Source organism: Aquarana catesbeiana, linkage group LG06 (assembly GCF_042186555.1).
Source record: "Aquarana catesbeiana isolate 2022-GZ linkage group LG06, ASM4218655v1, whole genome shotgun sequence".
Lineage (NCBI taxonomy): Eukaryota > Metazoa > Chordata > Amphibia > Anura > Ranidae > Aquarana > Aquarana catesbeiana.
This window is the reverse complement of record NC_133329.1, coordinates 101,507,275-101,522,722: the sequence shown is the minus strand read 5'-3', so window position 1 is coordinate 101,522,722 and position 15,448 is coordinate 101,507,275. Positions and strand designations below refer to the sequence as shown.

General features: G+C 42.8%; 1 protein-coding gene across 2 annotated transcripts in view; it reads left to right on the top strand.

The window, feature by feature from the left end:
• The first annotated feature begins 254 nt into the window (after positions 1 to 254).
• CAPN15 (calpain 15) overlaps positions 255 to 15,448 on the top strand; it is a 125,320-nt gene continuing 110,126 nt past the window's right edge. For both annotated transcript variants that reach the window (XM_073636551.1, XM_073636550.1), the window contains exon 1: positions 255 to 316. The gene's annotated coding sequence lies outside the window, so the exon portion shown is untranslated. The remainder of the gene's footprint in view (positions 317 to 15,448) is intronic.

The following is a 15,448-nucleotide window of genomic DNA, read 5'->3' as shown; positions in this document are numbered from 1 at the left end:
TTTTTAACCAGAAAACAACTTCAGAGACAGCTGTCTGATCAGTTGGAAGATCAGAAACATTTCCTGGTTCCAGTCTGCAGCACAGGAGGACAATCCCTTGAAATGTCTGCGCCTTCCCAGGCATGGCAGCCCCTCCCCCTCCCGGCAGCACACTGACAGCTCGCGGTGCACGCCGGGATGTGTAGTCGGATGGCAGGAGGGGGCGGAGCATGCGGCCGAGTGCCTGTGGGGGGAGCTGCTGAGCTTCGGAGACCCGGAAATAGAGAGGAGGAAGGAAACCGGGCGAAGAGGAGCCGGCAGAGCCCGGAGCGGGGAGGTAAGTGTCACCCCTGGATACCTCAACTACCTACCGCCGGGTCTGCACTGTGCACCCTTCCAGGAGCTGTGCTGCACAGGAGTCTCCCTTCTGGTGCTGCACCGGTTAATGGCACCATGGAGTAAGTTACAGGAGCCGCCCTCCCCCTCACACCCTCTCTGGTATATACCTACCCCTATTTTTACCACCCCCTCCCATCACCTGTCTGATCTCTACTACCCCCAACAATACCACCTACCCCCCCGGGGGTGGGCACCTGTAGCCCTCCAGCTGTTGTAGAACTACAAGTCCCATCATGCCTCTGGCACTCAGTCTTGCAGGGCCTCATAGGACATGTAGGTTCACCACAGCTGGAGGGCTGGAGTTCCCCCCTCATCTACCCCCCCCTCCTCTCCTCTCCCCCCCTGTACTACCCCCATCATCACCTGTCTAATCTCTCCTACTACCCCCACCATCCCCTGCCTCCTCTGTACTACCCCCATCATCACCACCTACCCCATCATCACCTGTCTCCTCTGTACTACCATCACCTGTCCAATCCCTACTACCCCAATCATCATCTACTCCCATCATCATCATCATCTACTCCCACCATCACCTGTCTAATCCCTACTACTCCCATCATCAACATCATCTACTCCCACCATCACCTGTCTAATCCCTACTACCCCCATCATCATCATCTACTCCCACCATCACCTGTCTAATCCCTACTACCCCCATCATCATCATCTACTCCCACCATCACCTGTCTAATCCCTACTACTCCCATCATCAACATCATCTACTCCCAACATCACCTGTCTAATCCCTACTACCCCCATCATCATCATCTACTCCCATCATCACCTGTCTAATCCCTACTACCCCCATCATCATCATCTACTCCCATCATCACCTGTCTAATCCCTACTACCCCCATCATCATCATCATCTACTCCCACCATCACCTGTCTAATCCCTACTACCCCCATCATCATCATCATCTACTCCCACCATCACCTGTCTAATCCCTACTACTCCCATCATCAACATCATCTACTTCCACCATCACCTGTCTAATTCCTACTACCCCCATCAACATCTACTCCCATCATCACCTGTCTAATCCCTACTACCCCCATCATCAACTGTCTAATCCCTACTACCCCCATCATCATCTACTCCCACCATCACCTGTCTAATCCCTACTACCCCCATCATCAACTGTCTAATCCCTACTACCCCCATCATCATCTACTCCCATCATCACCTGTCTAATCCCTACTACCCCCATCATCACCTGTCTAATCCCTACTACCCCCATCATCACCTGTCTAATCCCTACTACCCCCATCATCACCTGTCTAATCCCTACTACCCCCATCATCAACTGTCTAATCCCTACTACCCCCATCATCCCCCGTCTAATCTCTACTACCCCCCATCATTACCTGTCTCCTCTGTACTACCCTTATCACCAGCTACCTTCATCATCACCTGCCTAATCTTTACTACCATCACCATATACCCCCACTATCACCTGTCTCCTCTGCCCTACCCCCATCATCACCATCTATCCCCCATCACCTGTCTCCTCTGTAATACTCCCAACATAACCACCTCTAGCAGTCACCACCTCATTTGTACTACTGCCTCCCATCCCTTCATCAAATTCTACCCCATCATCGCCTGTCTCCTCTGTACTACTCCCATCATCATCACTTTCACCTACCCCATCATCACCTGTCTCCTCTGTACTACCCCCATCATCATCACCACCACCTACCCCATCATCGCCTGTCTCCTCTGTACTACCCCCATCATCATCACTATCACCTACCCCATCATCGCCTGTCTCCTCTGTACTACCCCCATCATCATCACTATCACCTACCCCATCATCGCCTGTCTCCTCTGTACTACCCCCATCATCATCACTATCACCTACCCCATCATCACCTGTCTCCTCTGTACTACTCCCATCATCATCACTATCACCTACCCCATCATCGCCTGTCTCCTCTGTACTACCCCCATCATCATCACTATCACCTACCCCATCATCACCTGTCTCCTCTGTACTACTCCCATCATCATCACTATCACCTACCCCATCATCGCCTGTCTCCTCTGTACTACCCCCATCATCATCACTATCACCTACCCCATCATCGCCTGTCTCCTCTGTACTACTCCCATCATCATCACTATCACCTACCCCATCATCACCTGTCTCCTCTGTACTACTCCCATCATCATCACTATCACCTACCCCATCATCACCTGTCTCCTCTGTACTACTCCCATCATCATCACCACCACCTACCCCATCATCACCTGTCTCCTCTGTACTACTCCCATCATCATCACTATCACCTACCCCATCATCGCCTGTCTCCTCTGTACTACTCCCATCATCATCACTATCACCTACCCCATCATCACCTGTCTCCTCTGTACTACTCCCATCATCATCACCACCACCTACCCCATCATCACCTGTCTCCTCTGTACTACCCCCATCATCATCACTATCACCTACCCCATCATCACCTGTCTCCTCTGTACTACCCCCATCATCATCACTATCACCTACCCCATTATCACCTGTCTCCTCTGTACTACCCCCATCATCATCACTATCACCTACCCCATCATCGCCTGTCTCCTCTGTACTACCCCCATCATCATCACTATCACCTACCCCATCATCACCTGTCTCCTCTGTACTACTCCCATCATCATCACTATCACCTACCCCATCATCACCTGTCTCCTCTGTACTACCCCCATCATCATCATCACCACCACCTACCCCATCATCACCTGTCTCCTCTGTACTGCTCCCATCATCATCACTATCACCTACCCCATCATCACCTGTCTCCTCTGTACTACCCCCATCATCATCACTATCACCTACCCCATCATCACCTGTCTCCTCTGTACTACTCCCATCATCATCACTATCACCTACCCCATCATCACCTGTCTCCTCTGTACTACTCCCATCATCATCACTATCACCTACCCCATCATCACCTGTCTCCTCTGTACTACCCCCATCATCATCACCACCACCTACCCCATCATCACCTGTCTCCTCTGTACTACTCCCATCATCATCACTATCACCTACCCCATCATCACCTGTCTCCTCTGTACTACTCCCATCATCATCACTATCACCTACCCCATCATCACCTGTCTCCTCTGTACTACTCCCATCATCATCACTATCACCTACCCCATCATCACCTGTCTCCTCTGTACTACTCCCATCATCATCACTATCACCTACCCCATCATCGCCTGTCTCCTCTGTACTACTCCCATCATCATCACTATCACCTACCCCATCATCACCTGTCTCCTCTGTACTACTCCCATCATCATCACCACCACCTACCCCATCATCACCTGTCTCCTCTGTACTACCCCCATCATCATCACTATCACCTACCCCATCATCACCTGTCTCCTCTGTACTACCCCCATCATCATCACTATCACCTACCCCATCATCACCTGTCTCCTCTGTACTACCCCCCAGCACCATCTACCTGCAGCTTCATCTGCACTCCCCCACAATAAAGGGTCAATATGATCATCTGTCCTTTCTATACCCCCCCCCCCCCCCCCAGATATCTTTATATTACAGCTAGTGCCATATGTTGTTAATTGCACTTCATGACTATATAGATAATTTGAGTGTTTACAATATTTTTGTGTAAGTTAGTACTCCTCAGGTAACCAATTTATTATAATTGCTTGTGTTTATTTGATATAGCTTGATGTAAAAAAAAAACAAAACATGTTTTTATTGAAGTTTGTTTCTGTTTCCACTTGGAGCCTCTTTAGATGTGTGTATGAGTAGCAGGTTTGCAAAAAACTTCCCTCTTTTTTATTTTCTATTTTGCACTATAAATATGACAGATGGTATCTGATTGGTTGCTGCAATTGCTTTTCCTCCAGTTTTTCTTTTCTTCTAGCCAGGCCCACGCCTTGTGTGCCAATTATTAGTCAGCCATTCACTGCCTGTAATGAGAAATACATTCATTCATTTTCAAACCTGCCCGGGAAAAATTACCGCAGCATTGTAAATGTTCTGTTTGTTTTGGGTAGTACAGTCAATTCTTTGTTCAGCCAGTTTGATTGAGATATCTATCTATCTTAGAGCGTCTCTGGTGCTATTTAAAAAAAAAAACAAGAATAAGCAAATAAGCACAACAAAAAAATAAATTAACACTTTCCAGTTCTACCTGTTCTCTGTTGTCATTAAAAGTTCAGGTTGCTAAAAAAAAAAAAAAAAAAAAATCTTCATGGGTATTTGTGCCCCCCCCTTTGTCCGACAGAACCTTCAGCACAGCTAAAAAGGAAATTATGCTGAAAGCGTAAATAGGAGAATAGAGCGCCATCTGCTGGTTGGGATGGAAAAAACATTTTAATCCCTTTTAATAAATCGGCATTCCCAATAAATCAGGATTATGCACACCCTGGTACACCACAAGCTGTCAGTGGTTTAGTTTTTTTTTTTTTTTTTTTTTTTATTCCTTTTTAAATTTTATTTATTTATAATATCTATTTAATATATTGTGCACACTTGCACTTTCCTGCCTTGTACTTTACCAGTCAGATTAGAGTTGAAAGTGTTTAAAAAAAACAAAAAAAAACAACAAGTGGCTGTTATCAGTAGATTACAGGCTGCCTCTTATTTTTTTTTTTTTTTTTTTTTTTTACACCATGTTCATAATTGTTTGTAATGCCGAGTTCTGTCCTCACTGTCATAACTTGTAATAAATACTGGGACGTCAACCTGACCATCCCTGCCCTCTACCTGCAGAACAATTTCTATAAAATCAAGGTATGTTGTAAAATGTGTCCTGTTCAGGGCTCATTTAAACCACACAGCACGCATATTTATGGATATAACGCATGTGTGGTGCAGCGAGCTGTTGAATCACATTAAAGTGCTGTCTTTTTTTATTTGATTTTTTTTTTGTATATTTTTATGTACATCTATGTGCTGCAATGCATTGTAATGCTTTACAGCTGTCATATGATTGCAAATTGCATTTTTGTTTTTGCAGTGCACACCTATGCACCACGTTGGTGTGAACCAAACTGTGTTCGAAATATTTTTGTCGACTAAAATATAACTAAAACTGAAAAGGCCTTTTAGCCAAAAAAGACTATGACTAACACTAAATCGAAATTTGAAAATAATAAGTAGGGGCATCGACCAAGCTGCTGAAAGGAAAAAAAAAAAAAAAAAAGAAAAATACTTTTTTTTTTTTTTTCTGTTTTTTTCTGTTTTTTTGTTCTTATTACTTAATGTTGGTAATAATATTAAGGTAATATGTGCAACGCCATTACAGCCAATCGAGAGTACAGTATTTTTTTTTATTTTAAAGTTGTACTTCTGTCTGTCCAAAAGCAATATTATTATTATACAGGATTTATATAGCGCCAACAGTTTGCGCAGCGCTTTACAACATGGGGGCAGACATTACAGTTACAATACAATTTGGTACAAGAGGAATCAGAGGGCCCTGCTCGTTAGAGCTTACAATCTAAAAATATTTGTTTATGAAACTTGGTTTTATTTATAAAGACGTTATATATTAGAATGGCTAAGGCCCCTTTCAGATGAAGCGAAATCCGTCAAATGGATCTGCTGATCAGGCAGATGACAGGTCCGTGTCTACTCCACTATGTAGAGCGGACACGGACAGAGCCCACTGTTCTCTATGGGGCAGTCACATGGAAACGGACTGCATGTCTGTTTCCATCCGACTGTCATCCAGTCTGATCTGATCCGTCGGACGGATGGCGAACGTATCCCCATCCATCTGTTTTTAGCGGACTGGATCAGATGCCGACACGTCCGCTGACATCCCCCCCCCCCCCCCCACCCCCCCCCTGCGCAATAGAGAACAATGTGTGGTCCGACTGGGTCTGCCTGAAAAAAGACAGGTGGACCGGATTGGTCTGCTGGTGTGAAAGGGGCCTTAAATATATGTCTGTAGTGTATGTTCAAATCTTAGTGGAGAGGGATTAGAATCCCTGTCAGTTTTTATTGCTGTCTGTGCTCCCGTTAAGGAGATTCACCCTCTCTATTTGTCCTGTTTACCATTATCATTGAAAGTAAAAGAAAATACCAAATTTTGGGTTGTCTCCGGAAAAGTAATAGAGGGGAAATCTTCCAGTGGGGACACTCGTTCTGGTGACCTGGGGGGCCCCCAAGGAATTCCCTTAATTTGGAGGGATTTCCTCTCACTTCCTGTTTGGCTCTAAGACAGGAAGTGAAGGGAAACCTCCGCAAAGGGACATGGATGGTGAAAAAAAATAAAATAAAATTGACGGGGTATATCCCTCCCTTACTCTATCCAAAATGAAAAAACGTTTTGCCTTTAATACCATAAATCATAACATGTTAGATTTTTACTCCATGCGTATATAATAAGTTTGGTAGTTTAAGAGAAATGCTTAAAGTGTTACTAAACCCACAACAGTAAAATCAGTCTGTATATGCAGTAAAGCATGCTTGTTATACGCACTGTGGAATATAAGGGGTTAATCCTCTGCATTGTGTAAAAAGGCTGTTTGATCCTGTCTTCTCTGATCCTCCCCTTCTTCCACTGTCCCAAATCCATCTCTCCTCTTGAGAGGGCGCATGTGATCAGCACAGGGCCAATCAGCACTGTCCAGGCAGAGGGTCAGGGGTCCTGCAGCCTCATAGGACAATCAGTGGAGAATGAAAACATCTCCTACAAGCTTTAACCTGACACTAATAGAAGTCACAAAACTGCTATATACTGCTGAGAAAAAATAATTGGCAGTTTATATTTACTAAAATAATTGCATTTCCATGTTCTGTGTACTGTGGGAGATAAGATATAGTGAATGGCAGGCTCCTAGGTTTAGTAACACTTTAATGCGTTACAATTTAACTAAACCTATTCGATTTTAGTAGACTAAAATACAACTAAAACAATTCAGATGACTAAAATATGACCAAAAGACTATGACTAAAACTAAATTGTACACTGGAATGGGAGCCATAGGACAAATGGAAGGTTGTCCTTGCATTAAACCTCATTCTTGCGTTGGGACTGCATTTGGCATTGCTACTCAACGCTGCATGAAAAAGCCCTTAGGGCAAAAGTTACAGAAAGTAATTATATTTATTCACAAAATTTTTTTTTCTTCAATTGGTTGCACAATAAAACAGCTTGTCCACATGCAGAGCCTGTAAGACATATGAAGTGTACAATGCTTTGAAAAAATCTTCTAGATTGTAAGCTCTAACAAGCAGGGCCCTCTGATTCCTCCTGTATTGATTTGTATTGTAGTTGTAGTTCTACCCTGTCCTAAATCCTGTATAATAATAATTACACCCCTTGTAATTTTCCACATTTTGTCATGTTACAACCAAAAACGTAAATGTATTTTATTGGGATTTTATGTGATAGACCAACACAAAGTGGCACATAATTGTGAAGTGGAAGGAAAATGATAAATGGTTTTCTATATATATATATATATATATATATATATATATATATATATATATATATATATATATATATATATATATATATATATATATATATTTTTACAAATAAACATCTCTAAAATGTGGCGTGCATTTGTATTCAGCCCCTAAAATCTAGTGGAGACAATTGCCTTCGGAAGTCACCTAATTAGTAAATAGAGTCTACCTGTGTGTAATTTAATCTCAGTATAAATACAGTTCTGTGAAGCCCTCAGAGGTTTGTTAGAGAACCTTAGGGAACTAACGGCATCATGAAGGCCAAGGAACACACCAGACAGGTCAGGGATCAAGTTGTGGAGAAGTTTAAGGCATGGTTAGGTTATAAAAAAAATAAATAAATAAAAATACCCCAAGCTTTGAACATCTCACAGAGCACACTGTTCAATCCATCATCTGAAAATGGAAAGAGTATGGCACAACTGCAAACCTACCAAGACATGGCCGTCCACCTAAACTGACAGGCCGGGCAAGGAGAGCATTAATCAGAGAAGCAGCCAAGAGGTCCATGGTAACTCTGGAGGAGCTGAAGAGATCCACAGCTCAGGTGGGAGAATCTGTACACAGGACAACTATTAGTCGTCCATTCCACAAATCTGGTCTTTATGGAAGAGTGGCAAGAAGAAAGCCATTGTTGAAAGAAAGACATAAGAAGTCCCATTTGCAGTTTGTGGGAAGCCATGTGGGGGACACAGCAAACATGTGGAAAAAGGTGCTCTGGTCAGATGAGACCAAATTTTATGTTTTGGCCTAAAAGCAAAACGCTATGTGTGGCGGAAAACTAACACTGCACATCACCCTGAACACACCATCCCTACCGTGAAACATGGTGGTGGCAGCATCATGTTGTGGGGATGCTTTTCTTCAGCAGGGACAGGGAAGCTGGTCAGAGTTGATGGGAAGATGGATGGAGCCAAATACAGGGCAATCTTAGAAGAAAACCTGTTGGAGTCTGCAAAAGACTTGAGACTGGGGTGGAGGTTCACCTTCTAGCAGGACAACGACCCTAAACATACAGCCAGAGCTACAATGGAATGGTTTAGATCAAAGCATATTCATGTGTTAGAATGACTCAGTCAAAGTCCAGACCTAAATCCAATTGAGAATCTGTGGCAAGACAAGAAAATTGCTGTTCACAGACACTCTCCATCCAATCTGACAGAGCTTGAGATATTTTGCAAAAAAGAATGGGCAAAAATATCACTCTCTAGATGTGCAAAGTTGGTAGAGACATCCCCAAAAAGACTTGCAGCTGTAATTGCAGTGAAAGGTGGTTCTACAAAGTATTGACTCAGGGGGGCCGAATACAAATGCATGCCATACTTTTCACTTATTATTATTTTTTTTTTTAAATATTGAAAACCATTTATCATTTTCCTTCCACTTCACAATCAGTTTCCTTCCAATTCACAATTATGTGCCACTTTGTGTTGGTCTATCACATAAAATACATTTACATTTTTGGTAGTAACATGACAAAATGTGGAAAATTTCAAGGGGTATGAATACTTTTTCAAAGCACTGTATGTATAATAAGCAGAGTCACATGATGAGTCAGCTATCACATGATCTGTTGCTTGAGCCCAAGGGCAGGTCTCAGATTGAGGCAAGGGTCATTATATATTACCATTCATGTGCAGTTTTTTCTTTTCTTCTGCTCTGCCTTAAGGTGTGTACACACTATAAGAAAACTGGGCAACCGATCGTCCGGTTTTTCTTGATGTTTCACAGCAGGGTGGAATTGGAAATAGTATACAGAATTCCCGCCTGAGAGAGGCTTTTTTCTTTTCTTTTTCTGCTCATGCGCAGTCATTTGAATGATCTGATTTTTCTCGTACGAAAACCATACACATTAAAGGAAAATCATTTGTCCTGTCCACATGTGAGAGAAATTTTGGGGTTTGCCCCCTTCAGAAAGTCCGAATTAGATGTTGAAAGTTGTGACAGCGCTATACGAAAATCGAACGATTGTGCCTCATATGGAATTTTTCTTTCGATTTTAGTATGTACTCAGCTATGGGCAGTCCATTTTAAAATGAATGGGCAGTCATGCAGCTCACCCGTCCAGAAATTGGACCTGCACCTTTTTTGACAATGTGCAGCAAACATAGTGTGTTCCATGGCGGTGTGACGCTCCTCTCTACACAAGGTACATTGGGGTGCCATTCAGATTAAATAGCATCACATTGTACCATCACAAGTAGTGTGGGGTTTCCACAACATGACAGTGTGAACAAAGCCCAGCTGATTTTTGTTATTTGAAGTTTAGGATGCTTCCTCCCTGCATCTGAAATGCTTGTTGGATTTGCTTACGAAGTGTCAGGCTTATTCACATGGGCGAGAATTGGTGAGAATCAGCCGAACAGAGAAACTTTTAGATTTGGAACATGTTTCGAGTCCGGTCGAAAAATCCGCTCGTCTGTGTGCTAGTCCGACGGACAAAAACCAACGCTAGGGCAGCTATTGGCTACTGGCTATCAACTTCCTTATTTTAGTCCGGTGTACGTCATCACGTACGAATCCGGTGGACTTTGGTGTGATCGTGTGTAGGCAAGTCCGTTTGAAAGTCCTTCGGACCGGTCCGGTCGAAGAGTCCGCCCGTGTGTACGTGGCATAAGTCTTCTTTTGGTTTGCTACTATTTAGTTGATAGATTAAATTGGCGATAATGGCATTGAAAACACATACTGCAATTCTACCACAATTTTACTGTGCTTTAACTGACCAATAATGCAGCAAGCAAGATTTTTAACACCACAGCGGAAGTGCAATGGGCCAGTGTGTAGACCTACATAGAATTTAAAGGGATACGTTTTTCTTGGGATAAAGGTGCCAGTAATGGCCAACAATAAATTAATGTTCTTATTTAAATTCATGATATTAAAAAGTTGAATATAATACAATTTTATATATATATATATATATATATATATATATATATATATATATATATATATATATATATATATATATATATATATATATATATATATATAATATTTTTTTTTTTTTTCTCCTGTCATTTTTGGTTTTCGGCCACGTGCATCCTGCATTTTCTGTTTTGGCACCAAAATTTCCATTCGGTACACCTCTAGTTGCAAGCAGAGGAGAGGTAGGCCAACCTAGACGAGAAGTGTGGTAGTGGCAGCAAGTACCTGATAGAAGAGAAAAATGATTAGAGGAGATGTGGATTAGCAGTGCTTTCAGTTTTGACCTGTTGCCTACCGCCCTGCATATATGTACTGCGGGGCGGTGGCTCCTACAGGCAAAATTACTTCGCTGTAAGTGATTTTTACTTCTGGGTTTGCGGTGCGCCAACGGCCAGCTTCCGCTGTGATTGGACACAGAAGGAGCCAATCGGCCAGTTGATCCCGACAGATGTAAACACAGCAGATCGCCGTTCTGTGAGAATGGGACAGAGAGCTTGTGTTTCTGCTAAACAGGAACATGGATTTCTGTCTTCCTATAGTATAAGCATCCCCCACAGTTAGAAAGCACTCCCTAGGGGCACATTTAACCCTTTGCCTCTGATATTAACCTCTTCTCTGCCAGTGACAGTGCATATTTTTTAGCACTGATCACTGTATTGGTGTCCGATTTATCTGCTGCTATAAGTCGCTGATCACCGCCATTACTAGTAAAGGAAAAAATAAATAAAAATTCCATAAAAATATCCCATGTTTTGTAGATGCTATAACTTTTTTGCTCAAACCAATCAATATACACTTATTAGAATTTTTTTTTTTAAATCAAAAACCTGTAGCAGAATACATATTGGTCTAAACTGATTTAAAAAAAAAAGTCTTTTTTTTTTTATTTTTTTTATTGGATGTGTTTTTATAGCAGAAAGTAAAAAAAAAATATATATATATATATATATATATATATATATATATATATATATATATATATATATATATATATATATATATATATATATTTTCCCCTTCAAACTTGTCGGTCCTTTGTCACACGACCACACAATTGTCAGATAAATTAACACAGTGCCATATCACTAAAAATGGCCTGGTCACGGGAGGGAGGGTAAACCTTCTGGAGCTGAAGTGGTGAAGGTCCATGTTAAAGAAGAACTCTCGCTTTTTTTTTTTTTTTTTCTCCAGTGTTCTGTCCACCAGGACAAGCAGCAGGAAGAGGAATGCAGAGGGAGACGAGTACCAATTATCAAGCAGCCGTCTCCTTGCTAGCTACGTTGTTGGATGGCGGGCGGGGGGGTAATAGGGGTCACTATAACGGAGTTCGTAGTTAGGCTTGCAAAGCATGAGGGAACAAAGTCCTACATGTACTGTGGTCACTGGGGAACAGAACACTGAATAAAATGAGTTCTTCTTTATATATAACTTGTTAATTTGAATCACGTTCAGCTTCTGTATTTCTAAAGCAGGCTTGAAAAATGAAATTGGGCACCCGATAGGCGATATGGAGTGATATCTTGGTCTTTCTGTAAGTGTCTTTAGAAAGCCTCCAACTCATGACTGTTCTTCATATTGAAGGAGTGGAATTACACAACGCTATGTTCCCGGGGTATTATGCGAAGGAAGAAAAGGTGATTACAGCAGAGCTGGAAGAAATGGTCAGACACAAAATATAGCATTGATTTGAAGAGGTGTTTTTTTTATTTGCAGGGATGAATAGATGGTAGACGCAGGCACAGGATATACACTATGGGGGCATAAGATAGCTTTGACATTTTCTTGAGAACAGAAGATGTTCAAGGCCCGTTCACAATGAAGTGTTCCTTTGTGCCCACATTAGGGCGTGTTATGGCTGATTTAAAGTGGTTATAAAGTCGGAAGGTTTTTTACCTTTAATGCATTAAGGTAAAAAAAAAACACCTGTGTGCAGCTTGTGCCCCCAGCACCCCCTCATACTTACCTGCCAGGGGTTTGGTGATTTACTCTCTAATGTGCCACATCCCTATATATACAAATGGAAAGTGGACATCCCCCCCCTTTAATGGGACTTTGCAGGCACTTGACTCATATCACAATTAAGTAGATGTAATTAAAAATGATTTTATCTCATCAATTAAAAACCTTTACATAGAATGTACATGGACTGATCAAATAAGAAGAATACACCAACTGAAAATTGAGTGATATCCTCCATCCGACGTGTTTCAGTTTTTTTTTTTTTTTTTGCCCCTCCTTCATCAGGGGTAAAGGAGATATTTATTATGATTATTATTATACAGGATTTATATAGTGCCAACAGTTTGTACAGCGCTTAACACAATGAAGGCAGACATTACAGTTACATAACAATTTGGTATAAGAGGAATCGGAGGGCCCTGCTCATTAGAGCTTTCAATCTAAAAATCACTTATATTCGCCCCATTCGTGCACATGTAAACATTCCATGTTCAAATATAAAAGAGAACACAGTCTCAAGGAATTCCTGCTTTCTTCACCTCCACTGCGATTATTACAAATTATGGCCTGAGTAAAAAAAAGCCGTTATTGAAGAGGAGCATCAATAGGTGCTCCCCTTGACATGGAAAACCAAGCAACACTGAGGCCTGACAGACGGGATCCTAGTGATTACTGGTATCCATGTGTTGTGGCAGAACACTATTATGGAGTCTAGGGACCAGGGGATCTCAGAGACCCTGCTACAAATTTCATGCTCTTGCAGTCAACCAGCGAGATATTGTACTGTGTCCAGTTCAAGCTCTGAAGCAACATAGATTAGAAATGGAAAAATTGACTTTATAGGCACCACTGATAAAAAGAACACATTTTATTTATAGCAATTTGCATATAAATTCTAAAATGACATATAAAAACAGTACTGTAACAGCCTACAGTTTGGAAACTGGATATCTCCTGTAGCACCCTGATGTTTAGGCAGGGTTGCTAATTAATTCACCTGCCAAGTATAGTTGTCTTGGCCAGTTGATAGATCAATTGATTCCATCCTAATTCTGGAATTGCTGCACTTCTCTCTTCTGTCACTAGATGGCCAGGTATCTGATGACGACGTTAGATAAGGGCATTGCAAGGACAAATTAGGAATAGATGGAGTGTCTCAGCCAATGGGCAGAGATTTTCTTGGGTCCCTTGGCCTGCTGGGAGAGCCTGTTTATTTTGGGTGAGGTCAGGTGATTGGGGTTCTGTGCCACCTGGACCGCTGTCTGGTTGGACGTGTGTCGTATTGCCTCATGCTGCTAGGCCAGAGCCTGAGGCCTATCTTGAAGACATCTGGCTGCTAGGCTGTCTGAGGGCCTATCCAGAAGCAAGAGAGCAGCTTAGGGTTGGGATTGTGGCTTGCAGTCCAACCAACAGTAACGGTTCTGTCGGCCAGAGAAGCTGTCGTGGTCGAAGGTAGAGGGGAAGCTGTCACCACTAAGGGACCATCCAGCTTATCACCAGGGACCATAGTGAGTAGCTGAAGCAAGTGCCGGAGCAGTATTCTCACCAACCGGGGATAGTGAAGAATTGGAAAACTTCAGCAGATGTCAAGCCAGGGACCCAGCCAGCAGAGGTGATGCTTGCAGAGCAGTCTTGTGTGCCAAGCCATGGACCGAGCAGGCCAGTGGGTGACGCTTGAGGAGTATCTGTGAGTGCCAAAATAGGGACCCAGCAGGGACGCGGGGGTGATGCTTGAGGAAGATACTGAGTGAAAAGGTTGGAAGAGTTCAGGAAATCCAGTGGCAGTGGATCAGCGGGTCTAGGTGATAGACTGGGAGCTCAGTTGAGTGAAGATCTAAAAAGGAGATTGTGGAGGAAGTGATAGAGTTCATTGCAACCTTTGTTAGAAACGGTTCAAGATTGTTGCCATAGGAGACAGCGTGTCTACACGTGCAGATGTGTCTGGTTGGGTGCCTTTCCCTGCTGTCTACCTAAGAGAAGTCTCAGAGTCTGCTACATTGCAACTACTAAAGGGTGTCCTGGTCCTGACCCTCTCTCCCACAGTTCTGTTTAGGAGAAAATAAATCTCTTTGCATTCAAGAAGTGTCTGGTGCCCATTAATCTACCTACATTGCACCCACCATGCCTTGTAACCCACTCTACACAGAAGGATGTCAGCTGTCCCTAACTCTGGAGGTCACCATTGGGCCTGGAGAGGCTCGGGACTTTGCTACACTCCAATGGTAGTTTAAGCTCTGTACATGCCTGTCAATTCATTAGTTAGGTGTACTGTACTTGTAGATACTTGGTTTCTAACTTTGCTTTTTGAGGTGGGCCATACATATGCAGACAGTACAAATGGAGCAATTTCTCTGTGTCTACTGCAACACTTCAAAGGGTATAAATCCAATGCCTTTTGCAAGCCCAGATATTACTTTGTAAAAGTAGTACTGATGTCATCACTGTGCCGTACATGGCCTGTGCAGAGAACACTGGAAGAACTGTGGGAGGGGCCCAGCAGACTCCACCCATTACAGACCACCTGCTGAAAATGACATGAGGGGGCGGAGACGAGACCAGTCACTGTGCACAAGGGGAGAGAGCGGTCCCCTGTTCAGTCAGGTGACCCCTGACCCCCAACACTCCAGCCGAAGTGTCATGTTTAGACAAGTCCAGCTAAATAAAAGGGAAATATAACTCATAATTGTACATATAATATGGTGGTAATT